Consider the following 20,788-nt stretch of genomic DNA (forward strand, 5'->3'; position numbering starts at 1 on the left):
CAGGAGTCCCGGATGCTGTCCGGCACCCCCCCACCACCGGGTCACATAACCGTTGCCCAACACTGAAGCTCCAGAGGACAAGTAAACGTTGCTTAAAATCATCCTGAGAGTTGCTCAATTCCTGGGGCAAACTGTTGGAAAGGCTCGGCAGCGTCCTTTCGAAACGTTGATGAGAAGGAAGACTTTTCCGGCATGATTACGTGTCTCCGCGGTAGTAGCCAGCCTGGCAGGAATTTTTACTCTATTGCAATAACCTGGTGAAATAGGTCAGGGTTGTTTTGCACAGCGGTGTAATATATATTTTGCCAAACTGCAAGGAAACTTCTTTGCCAACGTTTGGAATGACTAGTAAGATTTTTGTAAAGCCTTAACATAGACTTGTTCCCCGCTCCCCGCCTTTCCCCTCCTTCAAAAAAGAAACAAACAAACAAAAACCGGGAAATGTTAAGTTGATTTCAAGATGTTCCTGCTTGATGGTGTCCGGATTTGGACAGAAGGACGTGTTCTTTTTAAACATTAACAGTGTGGAATGCAATAGAACAAAGGCCAGGGAGGCATGTTTTGGTTCTAGCGAACAGGAAATGAGTAGGGTGTGGGTTAGTAAGGACTCTAAAACCCTAATTATTTTCATTTGTTGACATTGACATTTAATTTACGCAATGAGATTTTAGTCCCAATAGAGAATAGAATATGTCAAGCATTTTGGACACCGACAAACCCGGGTAATCTAAAACTAAGACGGGGCTCTGATGGGCTTGACCCACTTTAGGTAAGAGTTCAGATAAGACGAACAGAATTTTTGGTATTTTCCCTCTAGTGGTTCCCCTGAATAATCTTACAAAAAAGTTTCAGTGGAAGAAAATTTGGCTTAACACCAAAATTACAAAGAAAACAAAAGAAAAGACTCGGGTTTGGAAGGGAATTTTGAACGTTTGCCGTACAGAAGTTTTCATCTTTCATGTTAACATTTGTTTTACTTACAGCTTCTGGGATGGATGTCCTGATTAAAATGGCTTTTTCTAACGACTAAACGTTTTCTACTTCTGTTTGTAACTGACATTTGCACTTCTCTTTAACACTGTATTACTTACTAGCTCGCGCCCGCTTTCGGAGGTGAATCCGCCTGCAGGTCTGCCGCAGCGGGGTGCACCTTGCCGCCTGAGCGTCTTGCACGACGGCGGTGAGGGTGGGGGAGGGAGCGTAGTCTCAGGCAGTTTGCATTGGTGGCAGGTGGTCTGCTGGAAGCTGCGACCGAAATAGGTTCCGTCTCTGCCGCGAGCGGAGCCACAACTTCACCCTCAGCGCGTAGGTGGGGCGCAGCCACAGCACCCACTCATTCTCCGCGAGCAGCACGTAATTCCCCCGAGCTCCACGTGACCCGTTGCCTAGCCAAGGGAGAGTTTCGGGAGAGCAGAGAGTGTACCCTTGTGGAGTTTTTTTAGGTGCGGGGGCGGAGGGTTCTCGAACCTTAAGTTTCTCGTGGGCTGCCTGGAAGAGGCGCACAAGCGCTTAGCTGGAAGAGGCTCCTGGAAGCCATCTGGAGAGTCCACTTGTTGCTGGGTGCGACGCTCTCCTCCAGTTTCTGGAGTACTCCCAACGCCGGTTTCCCGGAGCTGCAGGTCCCTCACGGGTGGGTCTCGCTCCCGCCTGAGATCCAGCGGGAAGAGCCGGGGCTGCCCGGGCGTGAGTAGACTTAAGAATCCTGTCTGTCTCTCCTCTCTCGACCTGCGCCCCTGTGCTGGAGTCGCCTGGGCTCCGGGGGTGTAAGGGCACTGCTCCTGACCTCCCCCCCCCAAATGGATTGAGCCGCTTTTAGCCCTTCTGGTCTGTTCTGGAGCCTCCTGGGGACTCACTTACAGCAGTCCCGAGTCACCAGGCGTGTCACTGTTTTAAATCTCAGGAATGGACTCCGTTTGGTTATTTTTTCCTTGTAGGGCCCCAAAGGCTAATTAAACTCGTGTTTATGGACTGAACTTGCCTGCTTTCCTTTGATTCGATGTAATCCTACCAACATTTATTGAACTCCTATGGGCCAGGCTGAGTTCTGGGTGCTGGGGACATAGAGATGGATCTGAACTTGGTTCCTTCCTCCCCCAGAAGTTCACAGAGTGGTTGGGGGAGCCCAAGCAAAGTTACCTACACGGGTAACTTAGATTCAAGGCAGCCTAGACAGGGGCCACTGACAGCCAAGAATGGGAGGAAGACAGTTGGGCCACGCTGGAGAAGTAATGACAGGTAACAGAGGGCCAACGTGGACTCACGCTCATTCTTGTTTTCCTTACTATCCATCAGTGAGGTAAGAAACACTATCATTACTGCAATGCCCTATTTCTCCTTTATGTTCAGCTCCTGTCACTTATTCTCAGAAGACTTCATAACCTACCACCACATGTTCCCTTCCTCTATACTTTCATACATTTGGTGGTTGTCCTACCATAGAATTGCACTTAACACTCTGTATTATAATGCTTTTCTTCAAAAACTTTTCAGTTAAGTTGTATTATAATTATCTGTGTTAAAATATATGCAAAGTAAATAGAGAGAGCCCTTAGGAGTCCATTTCCCAAGATAACAGAAGATTGAAGTTTAATGTTTTTTCCAGACACTTTATGCACTCAAATACAGACTTTTAAATGTTTTCAAAATATTTATTTTGTATGATGCCTTTTCTTCAGTTGCATTTCAGAACTGGTGTTTATTTTTTTCTATTAACATCTCTTCTTTTCTCAGATGGAATTTCACTCCCCTCCAACGTCAGTGTTTCTAATGAAAGATTTTTTTCCTAATGACCACTTTTCTTTTTTTGAGATTGTGTGTATCCACAGTTTACACTTAATTCATTTGCTTGTTTATATGTCTCCAATGTTTTTTCTCCCTCAATTCTGGGTTTAGAGAAGTCTTTTCTTCTTTGACCCCATGTACATATGGATATATTATATATATAAAAATATATATAAATATTTTCTTTCCAGATAAAACTGCTTCTTTCTCTGCTTTTAGCCACTTTGTCTTTATTTGGCAATTTTGTGCAAAACAGACCAACAGCTTCTTCATTGTTTTCCTCTTATTCTATACATTGGGTTGTCATCTTTGGTAATTCAGTGCTCATGAAAGAACTAACCTTCACCCATGTGACACCACATTCATCTATATATTCAAGGTGGTTTGTGTCTTCTGCAGGGAACTCTTCAATTGGAGAAATTAACCCATTTTATTTACATTAATATCTATATACTTAAGTTTTTCAGTGTAATTAAAAAATCCTCTTGTAGCTACTCGCTCCAAGGTTTAAAATGTTCCTTAGGCTAATGGCTTCAGTCCATCATCTGATTTTACAAGTGGGAACCAAAGCTTCCTTACCTACTTGTCAAATTCTTGAGTTTTTTTTTTAATCTTTTGGATCTTCCCTTTAGCTTACTGTATCTTTTTTGTTTGTTTTTGGTTTTGTATTTTACTTGAAGCTTTCAAAAAGTATAGTTTTTAAAATCAATGATTTTGTTTTAAAGAGTAGACGCATGACAAATCTGGCTTGGATACTATCTGGCAAATGAACCAAATTCTTTGCAAGAATGACCAAAGCTTGATTCAGAGTTGAGTAAAATAAATCAATAATAAGTGAATCCCTTCATTCAGCATTTACTGAGCACCTGCATTTACCGAGTCTATCTTTTTTAGTTGGATTGTCAACAGGAATGTCAAGGAACCTAGAAAGAAGGAGCAGGAAGGAGATCAGAACAGTTAAATAGGTACCAAAGATAGTGATGAGGCTGAGGCAAGTGGGGAATTTTTATTTTCTTCTTTACTTTTCTCCATTTTCCAGATTTTCCTATAGCATGCAAGTAGTGCTTTTTATAATTAGGAAAAAGAATGCTATATAGAAAGAATCACAAGGGCTTTATATCTCCAGTATTATGCACAACTTATGATTTTGAACAGGACTATCTCCTGACAGGCCAACTCTGGAGAATCCATTGTATGAACTGAACAAATATACCTGCTAGGTTGAATTTTTACTTCAAGCTAGTCTTGTATAGATGGGATTAAGTGCAGAGAAATGTCTGCTGAATATTTTATTTTAGTGTGGCATAATTGATACCTTGGACAGATAGGGTTGTTTCTTGAGCCCTTTCTAATTCCTTTGATGAAATCCTTGAGGAGAAGGATTGTGTATTTTCCTGATTGCGGTTGTATGATGATAAAGTGACCTACAAAGAACAGGCTAGGTCACAGCCCTCCTTTGCACTGCTTGGAACTAAGATCTGGTTTCTGACCTAAGGCTTTGCTGAAGCATTAAAATTTGGAATCTTGCTCAAACTCAGCTTTGCCTGTTGCTTTTTGTTGTTGAGGAAATGGAAGCCTCAAAAACTGATGAATGCAGTAAATGCTTCACACTGTCCTGTGGCTGTTTTTCTTTTCTTTTTTTTTTTTTTAAAGATTTTATTTATTTATTTGAGAGAGAGAGAGAGCATGAGAGGGGAAAGGGTCAGAGGGAGAAGCAGACTTCCTGCTGAGCAGGGAGCCCGATGCGGGACTCGATCCCGGGACTCCAGGATCATGACCTGAGCCGAAGGCAGTCGCTTAACCAACTGAGCCACCCAGGCACCCCTGTGGCTGTTTTTCAATCACATGAGTGAATATAGTGATAGTTCATGGACAATTAGTTGTGTCTTAAACTTACACCATCTCATACAAGGTATTAGCAATTTTGATGATGTCCTGTTTGAGGAAATAATTCCTTAAATTTAGGCATTTTTTTTTAAAGGATTTTATTTATTTATTTGACAGAGAGAGACACAGCGAGAGAGGGAACACAAGCAGGGGGAGTGGGAGAGGGAGAAGCAGGCCTCCCGCAGAGCAGGGAGCCCGATGCAGGGCTCAATCCCAGGATCCTGAGATCGTGACCTGAGCTGAAGGCAGACGCCTAATGACTGAGCCACCCAGGCGCCCCAAATTTAGACACTTTTGAGGCCATCCTGAGAGAATTATACCACATACAGAGGTCTGGCCTAGAGGTTTGGTAAAAATGAAAATCTTGACACATAAATCTTAAGAGTTTTAAAAATTATGGTAATGGTAAAGGATAAAATTTTAGCTAAAGGTACAGTGAGACAGACCTTTTGTTAAAAGGCCAGGGGATCCACTGAGTTTGGCTAGAGATAGTGTATTCTGCGTGTTCAAGATGAGGTCCTATCGGCTCCTAGGAAACCCTTTATGGCTTCTGGGATCGAGTCCTATATCAGGCTCACCAAGCCTCTTACAGTCACACAATAAGCCACTCTTAAACAATAGCATTGCTATCCCTTATATTTGCAAAACCTTCCTTTCACAATCTGTTTCCTGGATCTAACAACCAGGTTCCAGGTATGATACATGTGTCAACACCAGCTCCATCTTGCTTCATTGTAGGTTACCAAAGAATGAGTAGGCATCACGTGTGTGCACGTGCTGGAGCTGTACAATGATGGCCAGTCAGTTCTTGGGAGGGTGAACTTGGCAGGCCTGGCCACGGCTCAGCATAGCCTAATGAAGATGAATGAGAACCTACCTGTTCTCGAGGACCTTACCGCATATGATAGATACCCAACCAGAATAAGATAAATGTCAGAAGAGAGTAAAAACAGTGCTACAAAGCAGCAGGAAATGACCTGACTTAGGGATCAAGATAAGCTTACGGAAGAGAAGCCTTGAAAGATGGGATAGAATTTCAATAGGCAGAGACTGGGAAGAGGGAAGGGGCTTTCCAAAGGGAGGCAAATGCTTGAGCAAAGAGGTTGGGACAGAACAGCCCTGTCCAGAGAACATTGAGGTATCTATTTGTCACGAGTTAAATTACGAGCTGGGCCGAACTCTTAGGTCTTCTTGGGGGGATACTCTTAGGTACTTGGTCTAAGTAGCAGAAGTTTGCCCTCATGGAAATTTAACTTTGGTTAAGATGGAATGGGCCATGGGGCGCCTGGGTGGCTCAGTTGGTTAAGTGTCTGCCTTTGACTCAGGTCAGGATCCCGGGGTCCTGGGCTCCAGCCCTGTGTCTGGGCTCCTTGCTCAGCGGGGAGTCTGCTTCTTCCTCTCTCTATACCTCTCCCCCTGCTTGTGTTCTCCCACTCTCTCTCTCAAATAAGTAAAGTCTTAATAAAAAAGATGGGGCGCAGGGTGTTTCAGTCAGTTAAGTGTCTGCCTTTTGCTTGGGTCGTGATCCCCGGGTTCTGGGATCGAGTCCTGTATTGGGCTCCCTGCTCCTTGGGGGGCCTGCTTCTCCCTCTGCCTCTACCTCTCTCTCTTTCTGTCATGAATAAGTAAAATAAAATAAAATAAAAAGATGGAGTGGGCCATTGCATTGAATGGATTTACTTTTATTGACCCTGGTGATTCTGCTTATGTTTTTGTATCTAATTGGAAGATTCATACTCTACTCTCTGTTTAGATGATTTCTCATTCTGTGGTTCTTTTATTCCCTCATTTTCTGCCACCTCTATGCAAGTGTTATCAACCAGGGAGGCGATTGGAGGTGAGGTTATGTTGCAATCTGTGGGAGCTTCCCTGAGAGTCACGGGACTGAGCCCCATTAAAGAACTTTATAAAAATATCTTCTAATTTTATGTCATTTTATAATTGAGATTATCTATTGCTTGTGGGCAATTTGCTATAATTGAAACGCATGGCTTGTGAAACCAAATAATGTTTTAATGTATGTTTTTAGCTCCCGATGCATAATAATGGTCAGTAACATCTCAAATTGGAAAGTGTTTATGGCTCAGCCTTGGTACATGGTCCTCTAGACCATGTTTGAGTATATATCTGCAGCATTCCAGAAATCAGGAACCACATGATGATCTATTATTCATAGATCGATTATTTATAAACCTCATTTTAAAAAATTTTTTTATTGTTATGTTAATCACCATACATTACATCATTAGTTCTTGATGTAGTGTTCCATGATTCATTGTTTGTGCATAACACCCAGTGCTCCATGCAGAATGTGCCCTCTTTAATACCCATCACCAGGCTAACCCATCCCCCCATCCCCTCCCCTCTAGAACCCTCCGTTTGTTTTCCAGAGTCCATCGTCTCTCATGGTTCATCTCCCCCTCCAACTTACTCCCTTCATTCTTCCCCTCCTGCTATCTTCTTCTTTTTCTTTTTTCTTAACATATGTTGCATTATTTGTTTCAGAAGTACAGATCTGTGATTTAACAGTCTTGCACAATTCACAGCGCTCACCATAGCACATACCCTACCCAATGTCTATCACCCAGCCACTCCATCCCTCCCACCCCCCACCACTCCAGCAACACTCAGTTTCCTGAGATTAAGAATTCCTCATATCAGTGAGGTCATATGATACATGTCTTTCTCTGATTGACTTATTTCACTCAGCATAACACCCTCCAGTTCCACCCATGTCGTTGCAAATGGCAAGATCTCATTCCTTTTGATGGCTGCATAATATTCCATTGTGTATATATACCACAGCTTCTTTATCCATTCATCTGTTGATGGACATCTTGGCTCTTTCCACAGTTTGGCTATTGTGGACATTGCTGCTATAAACATTGGGGTGCACGTACCCCTTCGGATCCCTACATTTGTATCTTTGGGGTAAATACCCAGTAGTGCAATTGCTGGATCGTATGGTAGCTCTATTTTCAACTGTTTGAGGAACCTCCATACTGTTTTCCAGAGTGGTTGCACCAGCTTGCATTCCCACCAACAGTGTAGGAGGGTTCCCCTTTCTCCGCATCCCTGCCAACATCTGTCATTTCCTGACTTGTTAATTTTAGCCATTCTGACTGGTGTGAGGTGGTATCTCATGGAGGTTTTGATTTGGATTTCCCTGATGCCGAGCGATGTTGAGCACTTTTTCATGTGTCTGTTGGCCATTTGGATGTCTTCTTTGGAAAAATGTCTGTTCATGTCTTCTGCCCATTTCTTGATTGGATTATTTGTTCTTTGGGTGTTGAGTTTGATAAGTTCTTTATAGATTTTGGATACTAGCCCTTTATCTGATATGTCATTTGCAAATATTTTCTCCCATTCTGTCAGTTGTCTTTTGGTTTTGTGGACTGTTTCTTTTGCTGTGCAAAAGCTTTTTATCTTGATGAAATCCCAATAGTTCATTTTTGCCCTTGCTTCCCTTGCCTTTGGCGATGTTTTTAGGAAGAAGTTGCTGCAGCTGAGGTCGAAGAGGTTGCTACCTGTGTTCTCCTTTAGGATTTTGATGGACTCCTGTCTCACGTTTAGGTCTTTCAACCATTTGGAGTCTATTTTTGTGTGTGGTGTAAGGAAATGGTCCAGTTTCATTCTTCTGCATGTGGCTGTCCAATTTTCCCAACACCATTTGTTGAAGAGACTGTCTTTTTTCCATTGGACATTCTTTCCTGCTTTGTTGAAGAGTAGTTGACCATAGAGTTGAGGGTCCATTTCTGGGCTCTCGATTCTGTTCCATTGATCTATGTGTCTGTTTTTGTGCCAGTACCATACTGTCTTGATGATGACAGCTTTGTAATAGAGCTGGAAGTCCGGAATTGTGATGCCGCCAGCTTTGCTTTTCTTTTTCAATATTCCTCTGGCTATTCGGGGTCTCTTCTGGTTCCATACAAATTTTAGGATTATTTGTTCCATTTCTTTGAAAAAAGTGGATGGTATTTTGATGGGGATTGCATTGAATGTGTAGATTGCTCTAGGTAGCATTGACATCTTCACAACATTTGTTCTTCCAATCCATGAGCATGGAACGTTTTTCCATTTCTTTGTGTCTTCTTCAATTTCTTTCATGAGTATTTTATAGTTTTCTGAGTACAGATCCTTTGCCTCTTTGGTTAAATTTATTCCTAAACCTATCTTATGGTTTTGGGTGCAATTGTAAATGGGATCAAGTCCTTGATTTGTCTCTCTAATGTCTTGTTGTTAGTGTATAGGAATGCCACTGATTTCTGTGCATTGATTTTATATCCTGCTACTTTACTGAATTCCTGTATGAGTTTAGCAGTTTTGGGGTGGAGTCTTTTGGGTTTTCCACATACAGTATCATATCATCTGCAAAGAGTGAGAGTTTGACTTCCTCTTTGCCGATTTGGATGCCTTTGATTTCTTTTTGTTGTCTGATTGCTGTGGCTAGGACTTCTAATACTATGTTGAATAGCAGTGGTGAGACTGGACATCCCTGCCGCGTTCCTGACCTTAGGGGAAAAGCTGAGTCCCCACTGAGAATGATATTCGCTGTAGGTTTTTCATAGATGGCTTTTATGATATTGAGGCAGGTACCCTCTATCCCTATACTCTGAAGAGTTTTGATCAAGAAAGGATGCTGTACTTTGTCAAATGCTTTTTCTGCATCTATTGAGAGGATCATATGATTCTTGTTCTTTCTTTTGTTAATGTATTGTATCACGTTGATTGATTTGCGGATGTTGAACCAGCCTTGCAGCCCAGGGATAAATCCCACTTGGTCATGGTGAATAATCCTTTTAATGTACTGTTGGATCCTATTGGCTAGTATTTTGGTGAGAATTTTTGCATCCATGTTCATCAAGGATATTGGTCTGTAATTCTCCTTTTTGATGGGGTCTTTGTCTGGTTTTGGGATGAAGGTAATGGTGGCCTCATAAAATGAGTTTGGAAGTTTTCCTTCCATTTCTATTTTTTGGAACAGTTTCAGGAGAATAGGTATCAATTCTTCTTTAAATGTCTGATAGAATTCCCCTGGGAAGCCATCTGGCCCTGGGCTTTTGTTTCTTGGGAGATTTTTGATGACTGCTTCAATTTCCTTAGTGGTTATAGGTCTGTTCAGGTTTTCTATTTCTTCCTGGTTCAATTTTGGTAGTTGATACATCTCTAGGAATGCACCCATTTCTTCCAGGTTATCTAATTTGCTGGCATAGAGTTGCTTATAATATGTTCTTATAATTGTTTGTATTTCTTTGGTGTTGGTTGTGATCTCTTTCATTCATGATTCTGTTGATTTGGGTCATTTCTCTTTTCTTTTTGATCAGTCTGGCCAGGGGTTTATCAATCTTGTTAATTCTTTCAAAGAAACAGCTCCTAGTTTCGTTGATCTGTTCTACTGTTCTTTTGGTTTCTCTTTCATTGATTTCTGCTCTGATCTTTATTATTTCTCTTCTCCTGCTGGGTTTAGGCTTTATTTGCTGTTCTTTCTCCAGCTCCTTTAGGTGTAGGGTTAGGTTGTGTATTTGAGACCTTTCTTGTTTCTTGAGAAAGGCTTGTATTGCTATATACTTTCCTCTCAGGACTGCCTTTGCTGTATCCCAAAGATTTTGAACAGTTGTGTTTTCATTTTCATTGGTTTCCATGAATTTTTTAAATTCTTCTTTAATTTCCTGGTTGACCCATTCATTCTTTAGTAGGATGCTCTTTAGCCTCCATGTATTTGAGTTCTTTCCGACTTTCCTCTTGTGATTGAGTTCTAGTTTCAAAGCATTGTGGTCTGAAAATATGCAGGGAATAATCCCAATCTTTTGGTACCGGTTGAGACCTGATTTGTGACCTAGGATGTGATCAATTCTGGAGAATGTTCCATGGGCACTAGAGAAGAATGTGTATTCCGTTGCTTTGGGATGGAATGTTCTGAATATGTCTGTGAAGTCCATTTGGTCCAGTGTGTCATTTAAAGTCTTTATTTCCTTGTTGATCTTTTGCCTAGATGATCTGTCCATTTCAGTCAGGGGGGTGTTAAAGTCCCCCACTATTATTGTATTGTTGTCAATGTGTTTCTTCACTTTTGTTATTAATTGGCTTATATAATTGGCTGCTCCCATGTTAGGGGCATAGATATTTACAATTGTTAGATCTTCTTGTTGGATAGACCCTTTAAGTAGGATATAGTGTCCTTCCTCATCTCTTATTACAGTCTTTGTTTTAAAATCTTATTTGTCTGATATAAGGATTGCCACCCCAGCTTTCTTTTGGTGTCCATTAGCATGGTAAATGTTTTCCACCCCCTCACTTTCAATCTGGGGATGCCTTTGGTTCTAAAATGAGTCTCTTGCAGACAGCATATTGATGGGTCTTGTGTTTTAATCCAATCTGATAGCCTGTGTCTTTTGATTGGGGCATTTAGCCCATTTACATTCAGGGTAACTATTGAAAGGTATGAATTTAGTGCCATTGTATTGCCTGTAAGGTGGCTGTTACTGTATATTGTCTGTGTTCCCTTCTGATCTATGCTGCTTTTAGGCTCTCTCTTTGCTTAGAGGACACCTTTCAATATTTCTTGGAGGGCTGGTTTCGTGTTTGCAAATTCCTTTAGTTTTTGTTTGTCCTGGAAGCTTTTTATCTCTCCTTGAATTTTCAGTGAGAGCCTAGCTGGATATAGTATTCTTGGCTGCATATTTTTCTCGTTTAGTGCTCTGAAGATATCATGCCAGTCCTTTCTGGCCTGCCAGGTCTCTGTGGATAGGTCTGTTGCCAATCTAATATTTCTACCATTGTAGGTTACATATCTCTTCTCCCAAGCTGCTTTCAGCATTTCCTCTTTGTCTCTGAGACTCGTAAGTTTTACTATTAGATGTTGGGGTGTTGACCTATTTTTATTGATTTTGAGAGGGGTTCTCTGTGCCTCCTGGATTTTGATTCCTGTTTCCTTCCTCACATTAGGGAAGTTCTCTGCTATAATTTGCTCCAGTATACCTTCTGCCCCTCTCTCTCTTTCTTCTTCTTCTGGGATCCCAATTATTCTAATGTTGTTTCATCTTATCGTATCGCTTATCTCTCGAATTCTGCCTTCGTGATCCTGTAGTTGTTTCTCTCTCTTTTTCTCAATCTCTTTATTTTCCATCATTTGGTCTTCTATATCGCTGATTCTCTCTTCTGCCTCATTTATCCTAGCAGTTAGTGCCCCCATTTTTAATTGCACTTCATTAATAGCCTTTTTGATTTCAACTTGGTTAGATTTTAGTTCTTTTATTTCTCCAGAAAGGGTTTCTCTAATAACTTCCATGCTTTTTTCAAGCCCAGCTAGTATCTTTAAAGTCATGATTCTGGACTCTAGGTCCGACATCGTACTAATGTCCGTATTGAGTAGGTCCCTGGCTGACGGTACTATCTCTTGTTCTTTTTGCTGAGGTGATTTTTTTCGTCTTGTCATCTTGTCCAGAGGAGAACAGATGAATGAGAGAACAAAATGCTAACAGGTTAACAACGTTCCCAGCAAATATACTCTATACAAATCAGAAAAGACCTGAAACCAGGGGGAAAGAAAGGGAAAGAAAGAAAAAGTAAAGAGAAAAGAAAGAAAAAAAAACAAAAAGAAAAAGATAAATACAAAAACAGAACAATACGAAAAAAAACGAATATGATCAAATATGATCAGGCTAGTGCATGGATCAGTGCCACACACTAGATTTTGGGCGTATTTTGGTCTGTTAAAAAAAAGTGCCTCCTAAAATTTTAAAGGAAGAAAGACTTATATATGTACAAAATAAGGGTTGATACAATGAAGGGATGGAAGATGACTGTAAATATGAAAATTATAAAAGATTTTATAAAAGGAATTGATACGGTAAGAAGTTGTTTGAAAAAAGAAAGAAGATTTAAAAAAAAAAGAAAAAGAGAGAAAAAAAAGGAGAGAATGTGATCAGGCAGGAGACTAGAACAAAGCCATACACTAGTGATTTAGGGTATATTTTGATCTGTTAGAAGAAACTGTATCTCAAAATTTTAAAGAGAAAATAACTTATATATATATGCCAAAAATAAGGGTAACTACTATGAAGAGATAAAATATGACTCTAAAAATGAAAAATAAAAAGTTTTTTTAAAAAAGGGATTGATAAGATGTTGGTTAAAGGGAAAAAGAAAAATAAAAAAAACAGTTTAAAAAAATTAACTTTGAAAAACTAATGAATCATGGTAAAAACAAGCCATGAATTCTATGTGCAGTATTCCCCTAGCGCTGGAGTTCTCCCATTCTCCTTGATCGTTAAACTTGGTCTTGGCTTGCTGGCTGTTTGTGCGGATCTTCTGGGGGAGGGCCTGTTGCCATGGTTCCCAAATGTCTTTGCCGGAGGCAGAATTGCCCCGCCCTTGTCGGTCCGGGCTAAGCTAGCTGCTCGGGTTTGCTCTCAGGAGCTTTTGTTCCCTGCAAGCTCTGGTACAGCTTTGGAGGACCAGGGTGAAAATGGTGGCCTCCCAATCTCCACTCGGAGGAGCTGAGAACTCGGGGCCCCCGCTCCTCAGTGCGCCCCCAGAGAAAAGCAGTCACTCCCGTCTCCCGGGTCTCCGGCCGCACTCCGTGCTCACCCGGCCTGTGACCGAGCGTTTCTATCTCTGGCACCCGGCCCCGTGTGGAGTCTCCAAACCCAGCAGATCCCTGCGGTGCGCTCCCGCACTGTTCCTCCCGGGGGAGGGAGGGGAGTCTCCCCAGATCTGCCGCTTGTTGGGTCCCTGCTGGAGGAGCAGTGGCCCGACTGGGCCGCGGATCATAGCTTATGGCAACCCCGAGCTGAGAGCCCGCGCCTCGGCTCCGTCTCTGCAGCCGGCTTCTCCGCTCCGATACCTGGGAGCTCTCCCGCACTCAGGCAGCCCCGGTCTTTCTGTGACCCCGAGGGTCCTGAGACCACACTGTCTCGTGAGGGTTCCACCCCCCGCTTAGCCACTGGAGCGATGTCCCTCAGCGGAGCCGACTTCTCAAAGTTCCGATTTTGTGCTCCGTGGCTCTATCGCTTGCCAGAAGCGGCCGGCGGAGGCCCCCTCCCCCGCCGTCTATCCTCCCGAATATCGCCTCGGATTCACTTCTCCGCACGTCCTACCTTCCAGTAAGTGGTCGCTTCTCTGTTCAGAGAGTTGTTGCTACTCTCTTCTTCGGTCTCCTGTTGAGTTCGTAGGTGTTCAGGATGGTTTGATCCCTATTCAGCTGAATTCCTGAGACCAGACGAAATGCAGGTCTCCTACTCCTCCGCCATCTTGCTCCGCCCCTCTATAAACCTCATTTTAAATATCTGTGTGTGGGCGGGACTGTTGTGCAAAATGGCATTTCATGCGCTCTCTTAGGTTTAAAATGCCTCACGTGGAAGAGGAAAGATGGGTTCATTATATTAGCTGCTTGAACTTTTACCCACACAGCCCACCTCCACCGATTCTGTACACGCATGGAGGAGGAAGTTGGCTTCTCTTAGGTTTGGGATAACTTCACTGAACTCCGGTGAGATAGCCACATCCTCTTTTGCCCAGGATCATGTAACCCCTTCTCCTTGATCCTTTCAGAGTCTTCAGGGCGACTCTCTGAGGGACCTGATGTTTCTGTTTCAGTGGGGATTTCCAGACACCTGAAATTTCCAGCTTTGCATGCTGCTTGCTGCAGCTGGTGAGGCTGGCTCTCCTCCATCACCCCCCAGTTTGGTGGTGTCCTGGGAAGTTACATTTGCTTTCATACTGTGGCCATGCTTGTTTTCCTGCTACACCGTGACTTTGCTTCAGGTAGAGAAGCAGTACAAAGAATGGAGGATTCAGTATGTCTTTGAATAGGTTAAGATATGATGGGAATTAGTCATGTTGGTGGCTGTGTTATTGATTACAGAGAATGTCGTGTGCTTCAGATACCAGACGGTTTGGAGGCAAAGTGACATTCTGGTGAGAAAGATTGAGAAACCTGACTTAAGTTAACCACATTTTACTGTCACCTGTTGGGGCCAGTGCCAGGTACCAGGGAGGTATGTCCATCATACTGTAATGATACAAAGAAGTTACTGGCCAAGTCTGTGTGGACTCTTCCCAGGAAAGCTTTACACAGTGGGAGATGCTTCAGCTGGCCCTAAAAGCTGAGAAGGGTTTTGCTGGACAGGTAAGTGGAAGAGGGTAGTCCAGGTAAAGGCACAGAGGTGTGGGAAAGAACTCTGTGTTGAGGTTAGGCTGAAGCCACATGTGCAAAGTATGTGTTAATGAAAGATGAGGGCAGGTGCTGGACCACAAGAAGCCTTGAATGCAAAGAAAATTGGAACCTGCAATGGGAGATGAGGAATCATTGGAAGGTTTGAATTAGGAAAATGACTTAGTTCAAGCATGGACTTCAGAAAGTTCATTCTGATAGAAGATTGATTTGGAGGGGTTGAGACCAGAGGCAAGAAAAACAGAAAGGCCAGGAGAAAAGTCCTGCATGAGAGGTAGATACTAGGGTACACCCTCATTTAAGGAACAGGTGCAGAAGGAGGGTTCTGAGGAGTCAGAGAAGGTTAGGGAGGGACTGTGTAGAATATAATGGTGTGAGGTGAGCCAAAGCAGTTTCCAGTAGGGATTAATCAGCAGCATCAGATGGGATAGAGTGCCCAGGTAAAAGAAACTTCCAAGTGACCTTGGATGTGGCCACTAGGTCACCAAGTTCCCTACAAGAGCACAGTCGGCAGAACTGGGACACCAGGGTGCACAGAGTAAGGCACTCACTCAGGCACAACATTTAAGGGGGTGCTCAATTCAATAATCAAGAGAAATTTTTAGTGCAATATTTTGAAAAAAATTGACATTCATGCAAAAAATTCACAGTGAACAAACTGTCAAAATTTAAAATAGACACAGCATCAGTTTACGGATTTTTCTTTGGCCTCGGTTCCAGTATGGCTCCGTACTGAGCGTCAATTTGTAAAGGATACGGTGAGAGGGAGGATTCAGGTAGGGGCTAATTGAGTGAATTGAAGTTGTAGGAATTGCACTGAGTGCAGACTCTTCCTTCATGAGGTTCTTGCTTTACATGAAGGGAAATAAAGGGAAAGGATGGTTGGCTTGGGGATCTCAGGCTTAAGGGTTTTTTCATTTTATTTATTTATTTTTTAAGAGAGGAGAGCCTTGAAAATATTTATAAGCTAGAGGTAGAGAGAGGTTGACGAAGGAGTAGTTGTAGGGGCTCATGGAGACAGGAGGGCACACGGGGAGTGGTGGGAAGGTGGAAGATTGTGGAAATTTACTCCTGATAAATGGCAAGTTCGACCTATGAGAAATGGCACCAGTGGGTGGTGTTAAGGTACAAGAAAGCCATGAAGGCTGGAGCTCTGGTAGAGGTGGGAAAGGAGCTGACCAAGGTCCTGTAAAAGCAATTGCTGAGCAGCGATAAGGGGCCAGCTCAGCTTGAAAGCCACAAGCGTTTGGTGCGATCTTTCCCCCTCTCCTCAGCATGACTTGCTACTTTAAATGTATGAGTGGGGCAGGCTCACCATTTGAAGATGGGATGCTGGGCTAGCCGACCATCCTGAGACTCCTGGGACTGAGGAGTGTCCTGAGAACACAGACAGGCTTTTCAGTGCCAAGACTGGAAAGTTCTGGCAAGCCGGGACCAGTCCTGTACCAGAAGTGTTGCAGAGCTGGTGGTCAGGAGGCAAAGGGCAGATAATTGCAGGTGCTGGTCAGTGAGAGTTCCCATGTGCTCTAGGTCGAGTCTGGGGAGAAAAGGAAGTGAGTCATTACCAGGTAGCAACTTGTGAAACTCCATTTATTCATTGATTCATTCAACAGATACTGATGAAATGCCTACTATGAGTTGGGCACTGGGGTCCTTGCACAGGAATTGCGTAGATTATCCTTCTGTGGTGACTAAGGTCAGCTGGTGCTCAGGACCCATTCTCATCTCTGTCTAGAGGATGGAGAGTTACAAACTGCATTTCCTAGACTCCTTTACAGCCGGGATGTGAGCTAAGTTCTGCCAGCTAGGTGCATTCAGGTAAGATTTGTAAACAGAAATGAGGTAGAGGCCAATAGCTGGCTGCTTTTCTTAGTTCCTCTGTTGGCAAGCATGATGGTGGTGAGGTAAGGATTTGGGCAGCAGCATTATGGTGTCCAGTCACCAACTTTGGAGTTGTTGGAAGCAGGTGGGACGGTCGACTGCTTTCTGATCTCTGGGTCACTTCCATGCAGGTGAGCCCAGCACTCCCAGGGACGGCCTCCTGATTCCCCACTGCCCTGGCTTAGACAAGATCTTTTGGGGTTCTGTAGGAGCTTTTCTCAGAAGCCCAGGCAAGAACCCTTTCATCCAACCCTTGCAACAGTTTTGTAAGCATCCATATTAAATGTATTTCTACTGAAAATACCCGGAGTGCTTTCTGTTTCTAGAACCTGACACCACTCCTTCTATTAGCGTTGTGGATATTAACGCTGATGACATCGGCTTTGTTTGGTGTTAACTAGCAACCGTTCCATGACTTCTACTTGAGAAATGAAACTAGAACTGGTCTTCGGTTTAGTTGCTTTGCTTGTGAAGATTGGGGACAGTTTGAAGCACTGTGGAGAGTTTGTGTGGGTGTGGAAAAGAAAGGGGAGACAATTACTAAACTAGAATTTGCCAGTGAGGGGAGGAAAGAAAAGGGGGATTTCGTACAAATTTTAGAAAACATACCCAGATGCCAGTTTTGTCGGGCGAGGGAAGGTGAACTGCTTAAAACAGTAGAGTGAAACAAAACTGGCAGGATATCGATCAGTCAGGAGTGGGTATTTGAAAGCAAGAAAGAACAAGAGTTGGGCTTGGATTACCCCTTTGTCCTTCAGCAGAGGGAGGAGAAGCAAGTGACTTCTGAGGAGGAGAGTGGAGTGCGGAGCTAGACAACTTGGCGAGGGGGAGCTGGGAAGTGCCAAGCACAGTCCTTTCTCAAAACTTCTAAAGAACTCATTGTACCTGCCACTCCCTCCTAACCCCCTCTACCCCATCTTTTGAACCATGTTAAATAAAATCTGATGTGTTCTTTTGGAGGATAACTTTGGAATGCCTCTAGGCTTGCTTTTTTTTTTTTAAGATTTTATTTATTTATTTGACAGAGAAACAGCGAGAGAGGGAACACAAGCAGGGGGAGTGTGAGAGGGAGAAGCAGGCTTCCCGCGGAGCAGGGAGCCCGACACGGGGCTGCATCCCAGGACCCTGGGATCATGACAAGGCGGCTCCGTCAGTTAAGCGGCTGCCTTCAGCTTAGGTCATGATCCTGGAGTCTCAGGATCAAGCTCCCTGTCCAGCTTCCTGCTCAGCAGGAAATCTGCTTCTTCCTCTCCCTCTGCCCCTCCCCATTTATGTTCTCTTTCTCTCTCTCAAATAAATAAATAAAATCTTAAAAAAAAAGAAAACCTACAGGGTTCCCCTTTGGTTTATTATTGTTTTTTAATTTTATTGTACTGAGGTCAGAGAATGTGGTATAAGGTACATTTATTTTGACATCTGTATACCTATTTCTCAGCTTATAAAGTAAAATGTTACAAATTCAGTCACTTCCCCTGTGCATTTTTATCTAGTCACATTCTGTTCATGCTGTAATGGAAACCACTTTTCTGAATTCAGTATTTATTATTACTGTGTGTTTTTTCATATTTTTACTACACACACACATTGCTAAATAATATATGGTTATTATTTTTAACATTTAGGATTTTAATGTAAAGTAATCATGTGGTATGTATGCTTTAGCAACTTGCTTTCTGCTTCAGCAAAAATATTTGTTGTTTTGTGTTTTTGTGAGATTCATGTAGTTCTAGTTCAGTCATTTTCAGGGCTGTATAGTGTTTCATTAAAGGATTATAATATTTTATTCAGTCTCTTCTTGATAGCCTTTTAGATGGTTGATGGTTTCCATTTTTTTTTTGTTTTTGTTTTTTTGCTATAACATCTACTGCTGCTAGAAACATTGGGTATGTGCCTTGGTATACCTGTCTGAGAGGTTTGTTTTTTTTTTTAAAGATTTTATTTATTTGACAGAGAGAGACACAGCGAGAGAGGGAACACAAGCAGGGGGAGTGGGAGAGGGAGAAGCAGGCTTCCCGCCGAGCAGAGAGCCCGATGTGGGGCTCGATCCCAGGACCCTGGAACCATGACTTGAGCCGAAGGCAGACGTTAACGACTGAGCCACCCAGATAGGCGTCCCTGTCAGAGAGTTGTTAAAGGATATTTATGTAGGAATGAAATCTTCATGTCATAATGTTTGTTTTTATCTTTATCAGATATTGTCAAATTGTTCTTCAAAGTAGTCATACTAATTTATGATTCCTCCAGTAACATTGGAGATTCTTTATTTCTCTGACATTTGGTAACAGATACTAGCATTTAACTGAGGTGAAATAATACCTCATTGTACTTTAAATTTGCATTTCTCTGACTACTCTTATGGCTCAAACATCTTTTCATATCGTTAGTAGCTATTTGGGTTTTTTCTTCTGGGAAGTACCTATTGCCTATTTTTCCTTTGAGTTGCTTGTCTTATTGATTTGCAGAAATGCTTTCTTTCTTTCTTTCTTTCTTTTTCTTTCTTTCTTTCTCTCTCTCTCTCTCTCTCTTTCTTTCTTTCTTTCTTTCTTTCTTTTCTTTCCTTTTTCAAAGATTTTATTTTTAAGTAATCTCTACACCCGATGTGGGGCTTGAACCCACAACCCTGGATTAAGAGCCACATGCTCTATTGACGGAGCCAGCCAGGCGACCCTGCAGAAGTGCTGTCTATATTCTGGATACAAATTCTTTGTTAAGTAAATATGATGCATTTGTCTTCTCTGTGCTTACTCTCTTTCATTCTTAAAAGGATGCCTGCTTTTTTATGTCTTACAAAATCTTTTTGTAATTGGAGGTTACAGATTTTCATTTAGACTTTTATATCCAGGACTTTAGTACAAGTGGAATTGACTTATAAATGATGTGAGGAAAGGATCCCAATTTCCCCCCTATATGTATTGAATAACCAGTTGTCCCAGCACCATTTTTGGACATTTCTGGTCCTTTACTGATTGGCAGGACCCCCTCAGTCGTCTGTGTGTGGATTGATTTCTGAGTTCTCACCTGGTTATTGGTTGCTTTATTATGTATCCCAGTGCCATATTACATTTGTATAAAACCTTGATATCTGGTAAGGCAACTTCCTGCAACTGGTTGTTCTTAAAACTTGTATTGGCTATTCTTGGACCTTCTCCTCCTTCACATAGGTTTAAAATCAGCTTGCCACAGTCCATGGCAAATTACTTTTTAATTTTTGATTGGACTGCTATTAAATTTATAAATTCATGTGAGTGTCTATTATATCCAGTTTTTTCAGATTATCTAGTGCAGGGTTTCTTAATCTTGGCACTATTGGTGTCTACAGTTGGTAATTCTTTGTTGTGGAGGATGTACATTGAGGGATGTTTAGCAGCATCCCTGGCCTGATGACCAAAAATGTCTCAAGACATTATCAAATGTCCCCTGAGGGATAAAACTGTCACTGATTCAGAAGTATTGATTTGGTCTGTTGCAAAAATTTTCCTTATTTTCTTGAAAGTTTTCATATTTATTTAAATTCTTTCAGATGTAGGTTACTCAGATGTGAATTTTATATGTGTTGTTTACTGTTATGGTGATTTTTATTTTTGTGCGTGGCATTTTTTAAGCATGAACTTGCCTCCAGCAGAATGGATGTCTTCTGTGCCCTGGGTTGTGAAGGTAGCCTTATAGGGGTGGTTTTGGGTTTGCCTCTGGAGGTCTTATAGGCTTCCCTAGTTTGAGAGTGATTTTTATGTTAATGTCTTGATTTGGGATTAAAAGAAACCCGAACAGTGTAGTGATTACTTGGACCCTAACCCTACTTCTCCCTTCCATGCTCCCCTTTCTCAAGTGCCTGTCACCTTTAGCTACAATTAACTGCCTCAACAGCACCCTAACATGTATACTGGTATTTTGCTGCAGGTTGGACTGACTCAGCACGGGATCTGTAGTTTTCCTTTTGATATTTTTTCTGAATATGCCAGATGCTACCACTGAGTAATTTGGATTTTGCTGCCAAACTATACCTCCATTAGGACAGAGGGAAGACAGCGTGCCAGTTCTCTTGCTGAGTGTGCGTGACTGGCAGAA

General features: G+C 42.4%; 1 protein-coding gene across 7 annotated transcripts in view; it reads left to right on the top strand.

Moving 5' to 3' along the window:
- The window catches only part of CFLAR (CASP8 and FADD like apoptosis regulator), a 50,441-nt gene that overhangs the window by 1,167 nt on the left and 28,486 nt on the right, over nucleotides 1-20,788 (top strand). The window contains exon 1 of one of the 7 annotated variants that reach the window (XM_027590791.2): nucleotides 248-769. The exons of 2 other annotated variants lie outside the window; for them this stretch is intronic. The gene's annotated coding sequence lies outside the window, so the exon portion shown is untranslated. Of the gene's footprint in view, nucleotides 1-247; nucleotides 770-1,431; nucleotides 1,684-1,714; nucleotides 2,297-13,961; nucleotides 16,661-20,788 lie in introns of those variants that run through there. 4 more of the 7 variants (XM_027590787.2, XM_027590790.2, XM_027590788.2 and 1 more) reach the window with 4 other exon arrangements.

This window comes from Zalophus californianus, chromosome 3 (assembly GCF_009762305.2).
Source record: "Zalophus californianus isolate mZalCal1 chromosome 3, mZalCal1.pri.v2, whole genome shotgun sequence".
In the NCBI taxonomy this organism is placed as follows: Eukaryota; Metazoa; Chordata; class Mammalia; order Carnivora; family Otariidae; genus Zalophus; species Zalophus californianus.